This window comes from Eurosta solidaginis, chromosome 1, assembly GCF_040869045.1.
Source record: "Eurosta solidaginis isolate ZX-2024a chromosome 1, ASM4086904v1, whole genome shotgun sequence".
Classification (NCBI taxonomy): domain Eukaryota; kingdom Metazoa; phylum Arthropoda; class Insecta; order Diptera; family Tephritidae; genus Eurosta; species Eurosta solidaginis.
In genome coordinates this window covers 310,971,210-310,981,901 of record NC_090319.1, presented here as the reverse complement: position 1 = coordinate 310,981,901, position 10,692 = coordinate 310,971,210, and the positions used below count along the sequence as shown (strand labels likewise).

Sequence of the window (10,692 nt, the reverse complement as noted above, 5' to 3'; positions counted from 1 at the left end):
GAAGTTTGGAAGCAGAGAAAATGGGAGATCTCCACTGAGTTGTGAGAGGCAGGTGGAGGAAGACTTGACCTTTTTTTTGGGATATGACTTTACTTGTTACGTAACAGCAAAATTGCGTAGGCGGTTATGCGCCAAATAGTGATGATTTTTCATATTGTGTTTCGACCTATTCATGTTGCTTATAGCAGACGAATGTTGAGACAATGGCCAGTACTGAGCACTGTCTCACATCTGCGGCTGTCACAAAACTTAACGAAAGCACAAAAGGCAAATAAATTATGTTTAAAGTGCAGATAATTCCATTTATTACGTAACTCTTAGTTTGTATACATATAAGAAATTGTTCATAAAACAAAATACGCTCTTAAAGACCACAGATTTTTATCCATACCTACCGTCTTAATGTTCAATGATTCCCACGAATCTCTCGAAACTTTTTTCAAACTGAGTTAGAGCATCAGCTACTCTCTTATCGTTACTTCTCCCAGAATGGTGGCCAATTCTCCGAGAGAGAGGCTGCAAAAAAAAATGTTAGTGTGGTTTGAGATAAGCGTTTATGTTAAGTTTTCTTATTTCTGTTTTACTTACATTAGCTTCTGCGCCTCCTTGAGAGGAAGTTAGACCAAGAAGTAAAAGTAGAGATAAATACACAAAGTGAAGTTTCATTTTCTGAACGGTATTATCTTTGCTGGCGTGTTATTCTTCCATTGCTAGACTGATAATAACAGCGTGTTTACTAATATTTCTATAGATTTCGTGCAAGCGATTTTTCCAGGGATCGCAAATGGCTGTTATGGGTAAATATGAAAATAAAAAGAAACAAAGAAATTAATCAACTAGTTTTTAAGAGTATTTGCTTCTAATCAGAAACTTTCACTTTCTTACATGAATAAGGTTAGTTGGTAGATTGCTGTACTGCCCGGCCGCCGCGACCGGGCTCAAGTAGCCCTCTAGCGCCATTTGGATGCACATTCCCCTCGAACCAATTAGTCATTATGCATATTAATCTAATATGCAGTTATCTTATTTAACTTGAACCATTTTGTTAGTTCAATAACCAGTTGATGTCATTTATGGATTATTTTGATAGCTCTCTTAGAACGAACAGCACCAATCTCGGTACCTGATATTAGTCAGGGCTGGACACTCTCTGAGGAAATGGGTGAGCGTTGCTACAGCCTTCTTGGCTGCAACTCTAGCAGATTTCCTTTGAGGGTTAATCCCATTCTGGCCAGCGTCCTGTGATTTTTTATGTCATCCTAAATATACCTTCCTTAAACAAGTTTAGCAAATCCTAAGTTAATTTTACGATTGTAGTTCGGCTAAATACTTCTGGTGATCCAAAATAGGTCCCTGGAGTACCAATTTTGAATAGCGGTTTTCCTGAAATTTGTACGAATGTCGCTTTTTGTGGATGTTAGCAGCCGATGTACCGCGACTGCATCAGTGATGTTCAGCGAAGCACCGACCTTTGCTAGTTCATCCGCTTTTTCATTGCAGTTTATATTTCTGTGACTCAGTATCCGTGTGAGAGTAATGGTCGCTGAGTTTGCTGCATTTGATAACGTCTTCCTTCAGTTATCGACGTCCTAAGAGGACTTAAGTGCTAATTGCAGTGTCATGAGCGATGCTTTTCTGTCTGAGAATATGTTAACCTTTGGACGGTTAGTAGAGTTCTCCAACACGAAGCAACAGGCCTTTTTTATTCCTATCTGCTGAGTCTGAGTCCATCTGAGTTTGGAAGACGGTTTGAGCGAACGACTTCAAGATATTCCGAGAAGACCTCTGCCTCAACACTGCAGTCTATTCTGAACCCGTCAGTGTATAGTGAGAGTTTTCAATATTTTGTCGGCTGACCAATCCGTTCTTGACAGTATCCTTACACTTAAGTTCTTGTCAAAGGCGAAAGATAATCTGTTGTCAAATCTAGGATACCACTGTGGACATACTGCTTTTGATCCAGCATCCAGACTTCCTGATTCTTATGGTAGTAGTTGTAAAGCGTATGTGGAGCTTCAGTGAGAGCTCTTTAAGGATAATATTTAACGGGTCTGTTGGGCATGACCTAAGTGCTCTTTTTATCTCTGCATAGGCTGTCCATTGTACTTTGTTTAGCTTTATTATGCTGTATTGCTTGTTCCATGCCAGCCACTACACTATCGCTCCCTACGACAGGATTGTGTCTTATAACTGCTGTGTAGAACCACATCGACTATTCTCCTACAGGCACGCTGGAGAATTTTGCTTAACGTTGTGCTGCTAATTTTACGAAATTTTTATCTCATCATCAGTATGGAGTGATATAAAATATATATACCTAGAGTATATATATAAATATTAAAAAAATAGCTCTTATTTTCAAAAGGAAGTAAAAAAATTTCAAAAATAATCATTACAAAGCGATTTTTATTATAAAACATGTGCTGTTAAGTTCCCTGCATTTTTTGATTGAAAAAGTAGCTTTATTTAAAAAAGTTTCCTAATAACAAAAGCTATGAAATCTTTCAGTTTTTTCCGTTTTTTCACCTTGAGTGAGAAGTTGAAAATTCCTTAACTTAATTGAATAAGTATGACTATAATCTGATTAAATTGTTTAGGCGTTGTTTGCTTAGGGGATATAAAATAGCAACCGTTTAGTCCAACCCGGAAAAGATTTTCAACAAAATTACTTCATGCTGATAACATATTGAGATTTATAACGAAACATCTTACAAAATGAAATCGCTAAATTCGTAGATACATTTATAGTAATTCGATTTAAAAACTGTGTTTTGCATTTATGAGCTTAGCGCCTTATGAAAATGATTAAAGTAAAATTAAGAAAAAATTTTACACAAAACTAACAGGTTGAAATTGTGCGCGCATCATTGTAACACAAAATTAACAGGTCGAAAATGCACTTCGGGTGTATGTTAGCTTTGAACTGTACAAGCAAACTTGCTTTGGGTGGGACTTTGACCATATCACATAATTAAACATGTTAAATTGAATCGAGTTGTCGTTATTTAACTTTAGGAATGCATTTATAGGTTAGTTGAAAATTTTAAACGTTTCGCGTTTTGCTAAAATTCTTAAACAAAAGTTACTTTTTTTTCGGACTGCGAAACCACTCCCCCGATTTTATTCTTTCTTTCCATGAAGTGAACTGGGACTGATCTATTCGGGCATACTCTATTCACTGTTCGATTTATATAGGTAGTCCTTTGCCTAGATTGATAAATACGGTACTTTTTTTCCGGGAAGTGAACCAGAGACCGGTAATGGAACACACGTCTGAGGTATTTCTTATATGCAATTAAATTTGAAAATATTAACTTTCGTTCTACATCACAAAAAGGGGTGAACTCGTTTATATATAATATACCAGCAGGCTCGGAAGATGTTGCTCTGCTCTAACTTTGGTTTAACTGCATAAGTTTTAAGAAGTTTTTGCCTACTACTCTCCTCCTTTTCTCTCCCTTTTCTCATACGCTGCGTCCCTTTCTCTCTCTCCGCCTTTTCCTCATCTATTCCTTTCTCTTTATCTTCGTCTGGCTCTATCTCTTACTCAGTCTCTTTTTCTTTCCCTCTTTTCTCTTCTCCATAGTTCTTTTTATTATTCTTCACCCTTTATTCCGAGTTATAGTCCCCGTCCCAGCGACAGAAATGAGCAACACTTTAACTGACACCAAAAGAGAATTGCCGGTAATAGCAACACGGAGTTTGTTTCATTTCGCACGTATGTACATTTCGTTAGCTTAATGTAAAATGTAAAATAATGAAAAATCAACTTTTATGAATTTTACAGGAGACGATAAAAAATTAATAACTTTTGAAATAACCTTCTTTTTTCAAAACTGTGAATGAGGATACCTTAATTGCAATGCTTTTGAATGTAGAAGCTTTGAAAAAGATAAATAAAAATCATGTATGCCAACCCAGCAGCTATTTTATGACTTAGCACAATTTCCGCACTCATAACACATTTTTTCTCCTGACTTAAAACTTTTTACTCAATATGTTCTCCCAACACACCTCACCTTGAATGATTGAAATAAAAAATTGTATTTATTCTGATCTGGACTGTTTTGCCGGATAGTGCGCAGATAATAATTTATATTTCAATTCAAAAAAATGCTGTGTTGTGTCTTATTCCACATACTTTATCTACTCACTAAATACCAAATCTCTTAATCGTTGTCAAGAGAATAAAGACTTGAGTGTAATTTTTAACTCCAAACTCTCTCTTTCTAGTACCATTGACTTCGTTGTTTCGTTGTTTGTTGCAAATTTTGGTTCAGTAGACGTAACACCAGTAACATTAAGGATCCTATGACGTTCAAGACACTTTATATATCCTTGGTCAGAAGTAGACTTTAATATTGCTCATTAATATGGAATCATTTCTATGAATATAACTCCTACAAAATTGAGATGTTTCAAAATGTTTTTACAAAAATTGCTTTACATATGCTTCACTGGCCAGACGGCTTCCCATCGTATACCAGCAGGTGCAAATTTCATCGTCTTCAGGCTTTCCATGACAGAACAACTTGAATCTCACTCATGCTTGCCTATAATGTAATAAACGTTAGCACGAATTGCTCTGATCTATCTAATATTATCTAAATAACTAATAAAACGAATTATGCTATGAATGAACCTGTAACTAGGACTATACTTCTAGCGAATCGATTCAGTAGTGTTCTTAATTTTAATAACAGCTTCTATAAGTTTAAGCTTGAATTTTTTCTTTTTTTAACTAGTCTGTAACAAAGCATGTAGTTATCGACATGTAAGAATTGAAGTAGATTATGGTCAGCGCAAGGCATTTATCAAACACCAAAAGTATGTCTCAATTGGGTGAATCCAATTTCAAGGGGTTGTGTAGGCAAACCTGCCAAGGGGTTCCCAGCGCAATATATAGCTCCTCCAACCCAATTGCCAACCTCACCTAGTCGTGGCGAATTCTGTTTCATTGAAATCCTCATGGAACTAGGAGTCGGGAGGACGGGATCGCCTAGAAGGTTTAAAGTGGTTATATAAATCGTTCCCGAGATGATCGGACTAGTACCTTAATAGTGCTTTGTTACACGGAACGTACCGGAGCTATATGCGGCAAAGGACCATTTACATCGGCCCAAAGCCTTCGGGGAGTGTCTTTATCGTTAATACAACAACAACAAAGCATGTACTTTTAGACTGAATGAATTAAATAAGTAAATAAAATGCGCGCACAAAGAAATTACTAGTAATTCAGATTGATATTATTGACTGGTTGACTTAGCACATTTTTTTGAACAGTGGACGACTTAGCACATTTACACATCATTGCAAACAGCATGTAAAAATTAAAAATTAAAAAAAAATGTTTCTTGTGAGCGATGTATTTTGAATTCAGTTTTACAAACTGCATTAAAAAGCAAATTTTGAAAAAATGTGACTTAGCACATTTTCACATTAAAATAACGATTTGCATATACACTCTAAAGCGAAAATCGTAAGTTTACTACCAAAATGGTAGGCAACACTTAAACCACTATAAATGTGTAATATTACATATTTTTATTTTTATAAATCTCTTGTTGAATTTTACGCAAAAAATGTGTAATACTTTAGACGCTATATAACTAAAATTGTATGCACCAGTTGCTTATATTGACACCTTAAGAGCGCTATTTTAAACACTAACGGCCTTTTTGTAGCGAAAAAGTTGCAAGAAGCCATCGAACAATTGCATTTGTGGTACACAGTGGTGATACCTTCAACCACGACGTCTTTAGCAGAATAAGTTTTTGAATAATGGACTGCACAGACATTGTAGCTTGAAAACTTTTTATTGCATTTTGGAAACAAACATTCACACAAATTGGAACTCAGTTCCCTATGCGCATATAAATGCAAATGATAACTCCTTAATTTGCAGAATTGCTTTACACGCACTTTACACACAAACATTTCCAATATATTTTATAGCTTAGTTACCTATTTATAATTATATTTTGAAGCTTATTCACTTTTTTCCACCATGAGGCGACAAACGCGATGATTTCACAGAAAATGCAAATCTACAGTTACCTGAAGCAAAAGACGATAAGTGATAGAAATTTACACATTGTTGTGTGAAATTACAAAGAATGTGTACTTTAGTACACTTATTGCGTAAAACTACGTACTTTTCGAGTGTGAATCAAAATATTAAACTTTTTTTATAGTAATATCATCCATTTTTTTATTTTTAACATGAATACGTACAACAAATGGGCATTTTTACACCAAAAAATTATTACAACAGGAATTTACCCCCATTTTAATCTTAATTTCATTTAAAAGTTTTAGAGTGTAGGTATTATCAATTCACGTCTTTATTTCGGCTTCGGATGCATATTTATCCGTTTTGTTAGGTTGATGCAACTAAACCAAATATCACCATAAAATGTATTAACTTTCAAGCTCTCATCAACAGCTTTCTTTTGATATCCATGTTGTATAAACACACGTCCACGTTTTTGCCTATATATCAAGTCCCTAGCAACCTAGCGAGATAAAAGAATGCCTAGAGACTTTCGTTGGGGAAATTACATAAACATGCGCATTTTTGTATTATTCCGTTATGTAGTTTAGGCGCCATTACTTAACAACATACAGATTTTCGCATTTCGTGTGTCTAGTTTTGCGAGAATTTAATTTTAAAAAATTAGTTTGTTTCAAGTTCCATTACAAAAATATATCTATGCTACCTCCAGAAATTCTCAGAATCGCTATACAAAATTTCATGACATTCCATGTTGTGGTTCAAAAGGTATAAGTGTCCAAATGAATAGGCATCGAATTTTATAGATATAGATAGATAGATTAGAATTTCTTTAAGCAAAAACTCTGGATATAATAATGGTAGAATAATGAAAATTGTTAAAAACCTATGTGACGTTAAGTCATAACACCTTCAGTAAAATGTGGAATTGTGAAAAATGAGGCATGGTACCTAACGTACAAATGGATTTTTTAAAACTATGGTTGCCTTACTCACTTTGTTATTCTTAAAAAAACCTCGATATCTTTTCATTTATACTCCAGATAATATAACAAAAAGTAATGTTTATATATTCTATGGTTTTCAGCAATATCTTTGCGAATACAATACATAACCTTAGGTCCGGTTCATCAGTGCGAGTTTAAGCTCCAGATAGAGTTGATTAGAGTGTAACCTCGCCACTTCGGCCGCTTAAACTGAGATGGGCAGAAAAATTTTAAATTATCGAACAAAGTGGCAAGCTTAAATTCTAGTAAACTTTAACTGTAACTTAAACTCGCACTGAATAACCGGGTCTTAAAAAAAGTTTCAAATTTGTTTTATTATTTATTTTGCATATTCTTATAAAATACACTTAAAGAATGGTTTGTTATTGAAAATCATTAAAAAAGAATTTAGCTATAAAATATTTGACACGGAAAAGTTTTATGCTCAGTCTACTTTAACTTTCAATAATTGTTGCAAATCTTTCAAAGGTTTTCTCAAAATCGTTAAATGAATCTGCCAATTTTTTCTCGCCACTACTTTCAGAAGACCGACGAAAACCAAGCCCGAAGCACGGCTGCAAATAAAAGTTATATTTTTATACTCAGTTGAGCAGAGCTCACAGAGTATATTAAGTTTGATTGGATAACGGTTGGTTGTACATATATAAAGGAATCGAGATAGATATAGACTTCCATATATCAAAATAATCAGGATCCAAAAAAAATTTGATTGAGCCATGTCCGTCCGTCCGTCCGTCCGTCCGTCCGTCCGTCCGTCCGTCCGTCCGTTAACACGATAACTTGAGTAAATTTTGAGGTATCTTGATGAAATTTGGTATGTGGGTTCCTGAGCACTCATCTCAGATCGCTATTTAAAATGAACGATATCGGACTATAACCACGCCCACTTTTTCGATATCGAAAATTTCGAAAATTTCGAAAAACCGAAAAAATGCGATAATTCATTGCCAAATGCGGTTAAAGCGATGAAACTTGGTAGATGGGTTGACGCTATGACGCAGAATAGAAAACTAGTAAGATTTTGGACAATGGGCGTGGCACCGCCCACTTTTACAAGAAGGTAATTTAAAAGTTTTGCAAGCTGTAATTTGGCAGTCGTTGAAGATATCATGATGAAATTTGGCAGGAACGTTACTACTATTACTATATATGTGCTAAATAAAAATTAGCAAAATTGGACGAAGAACACGCCCACTTTTTAAAAAAAATTTTTTTAAATTCAAATTTTAACAAAAAATTTAATATCTTTACTGTATATAAGTAAATTAAGTCAAAATTCAACTCCAGTAATGATATGATGCAACAAAATACAAAAATAAAAGAAAATTTCAAAATGGGCGTGGCTCCGCCCATTTTCATTTAGTGTGTCTAGAATTTTTTTAATGCCATAAGTCGAACAAAAATTTACCAATCCTTTTGAAATTTGGTAGGAGCATAGATTCTATGACGGTAACTGTTCTCTGTGAAAATGGTAGAAATCGGTGGAAGCCACGCCCAGTTTTTATACACAGTCCACCGTCTGTCCTTCCGCTCGGCCGTTAACACAATAACTTGAGCAAAAACCGATATATCTTTACTAAACTTAGCCCACGTACTTATCTGAACTCACTTTATCTTGGTATAAAAAATGGCCGAAATCCGACCATAACCACGCCCACTTTATCGATATCGAAAATTACGAAAAATTAAAAAAATGCCATAATTCTATACCAAATACGAAAGAAGGGATGAAACATGGTAACTGGATTGGTTTATTGACGCAAAATATAACTTTGGAAAAAACTTTGTAAAATGGGTGTGACACCTACCATATTAAGTAGAAGCAAATGAAAAAGATCTACAAGGCGAAATCAACAGGCCTTGGAATCTTGGCAGGAATACTGTTAGTGTTATTGAATATATAAATAAATTAGCAGTACCCGACAGATGATTTTCTAGATCACCTGATCCACATTTGGTCGATATCGCGAGAACGCCTTCACATATACATCTAAGGGCCAATCGCTTTTAAAACCCTCATTAATACCTTTAATTTGATATCCATATCGTACAAACACATTCTAGAGTCAACCCTGGCCCACCCTAATGGCGATATCTCGAAAAGGCGTGCACCTATAGACCTAATGCCCACTCCCTCTTAAAATGCTCAGTAACACCTTTCGTTTGATGCCCATATCGTAAAAACATTCTAGAGTCACCCCTGGCCCACCCTAATGGCGATATCTCGAAAAGGCGTCCACCTATAGACCTAATGTCCACTCCCTCTTAAAATGCTCAGTAACACCTTTCCTTTGATACCCATATCGTACAAACATTCTAGAGTCACCCCTGGCCCACCCTAATGGCGATATCTCGAAAAGGCGTCCACCTATAGACCTAATGCCCACTCCCTCCTAAAATGCTCAGTAACACCTTTCGTTTGATACCCATATAGTACAAACATTCTAGAGCAGGGGTGACCCTAATGGCGATATATCGAAAAGGCGTTTGATACCCATATCGTAGAAACATTCTAGAGTCACCCTTGGTCCACCTTTATGGCGATATCTCGAAAAGGCGTCCACCTATAGAACTAAGGATTACTCCCTTTTAAAATACTCATTACCACCTTTCATTTGATACCCATATCGTACAAACACATTCTAGAGTCACCCTGGCCCACCCTAATGGCGATATCTCGAAAAGGCGCCCACCTATAGACCTAGTGCCCACTCCCTCTTAAAATGCTCAGTAACACCTTTCGTTTGATACCCATATAGTACAAACATTCTAGAGTCACCCTTGGTCCACCTTTATGGCGATATCTCGAAAAGGCGTCCACCTATAGAACTAAGGATTACTCCCTTTTAAAATACTCATTACCACCTTTCATTTGATACCCATATCGTACAAACACATTCCAGAGTCACCCCTGGCTCACCCTAATGGCGATATCTCGAAAAGGCGTCCACCTATGGACCTAATGCCCACTCCCTCTTAAAATGCTCAGTAACACATTTCGTTTGATACCCATATCGTACAAACACATTCTAGAGTCACCCCTGGCACACCCTAATGGCGACATTTCGAAAAGGCGTCCACCTATAGACCTAATGCCCACTCCCTCTTAAAACGCTCAGTAACACCTTTCATTTGATTCCCATATCGTACAACTAGAGACACCCCTGGTGCACCTTTATGGCGATATCTCGAAACGGCGTCCACCTAGGGAACTAAGGATCACTCCTTTTCAAAATACTCATTAAGAGCTTTCATTTGATACCCATATCGTACAAACATATTCTAGAGTCACCCCTGGTCCACCTTTATGGGGATTTCTCGAAAAGGCGTTCACCTATAGAACTAAAGCCCATTCCCTTTTAAAATACTCATTATCACCTTTCATTTGATACCCATATCGTACAAACACATTCTAGAGTCAGCCCTGGTCCACCTTTATGGCGATATCCCTAAATGGCGTCCATCCATAGAACTATGGCCTACTCTCTCTTGAAATACTCTTTAATACCTTCCATTTGATACACATGTCATACAACCACATTCCAGGGTTACCCTAGGTTCATTTTCCTACATGGTGATTTTCCTTATTTTGTCTCCATAGCTCTCAACTGAGTATGTAATGTTCGGTTACACCCGAACTTAGCCTTCCTTACTTGTTTAGCTTAGTAAGTA

The 10,692-nt window shown here is 36.2% G+C and overlaps 1 long non-coding RNA gene across 1 annotated transcript; it reads right to left on the bottom strand.

The window, feature by feature from the left end:
- Positions 1-276: 276 nt before the first annotated feature.
- LOC137243877 (uncharacterized) lies at positions 277-1,037 on the bottom strand. The gene is made up of 3 exons (XR_010950661.1): positions 886-1,037; positions 589-788; positions 277-516 (listed from the first exon to the last, which is right to left on the bottom strand). It is a non-coding gene; the product is annotated as an uncharacterized lncRNA (long non-coding RNA).
- Positions 1,038-10,692: the final 9,655 nt, after the last annotated feature.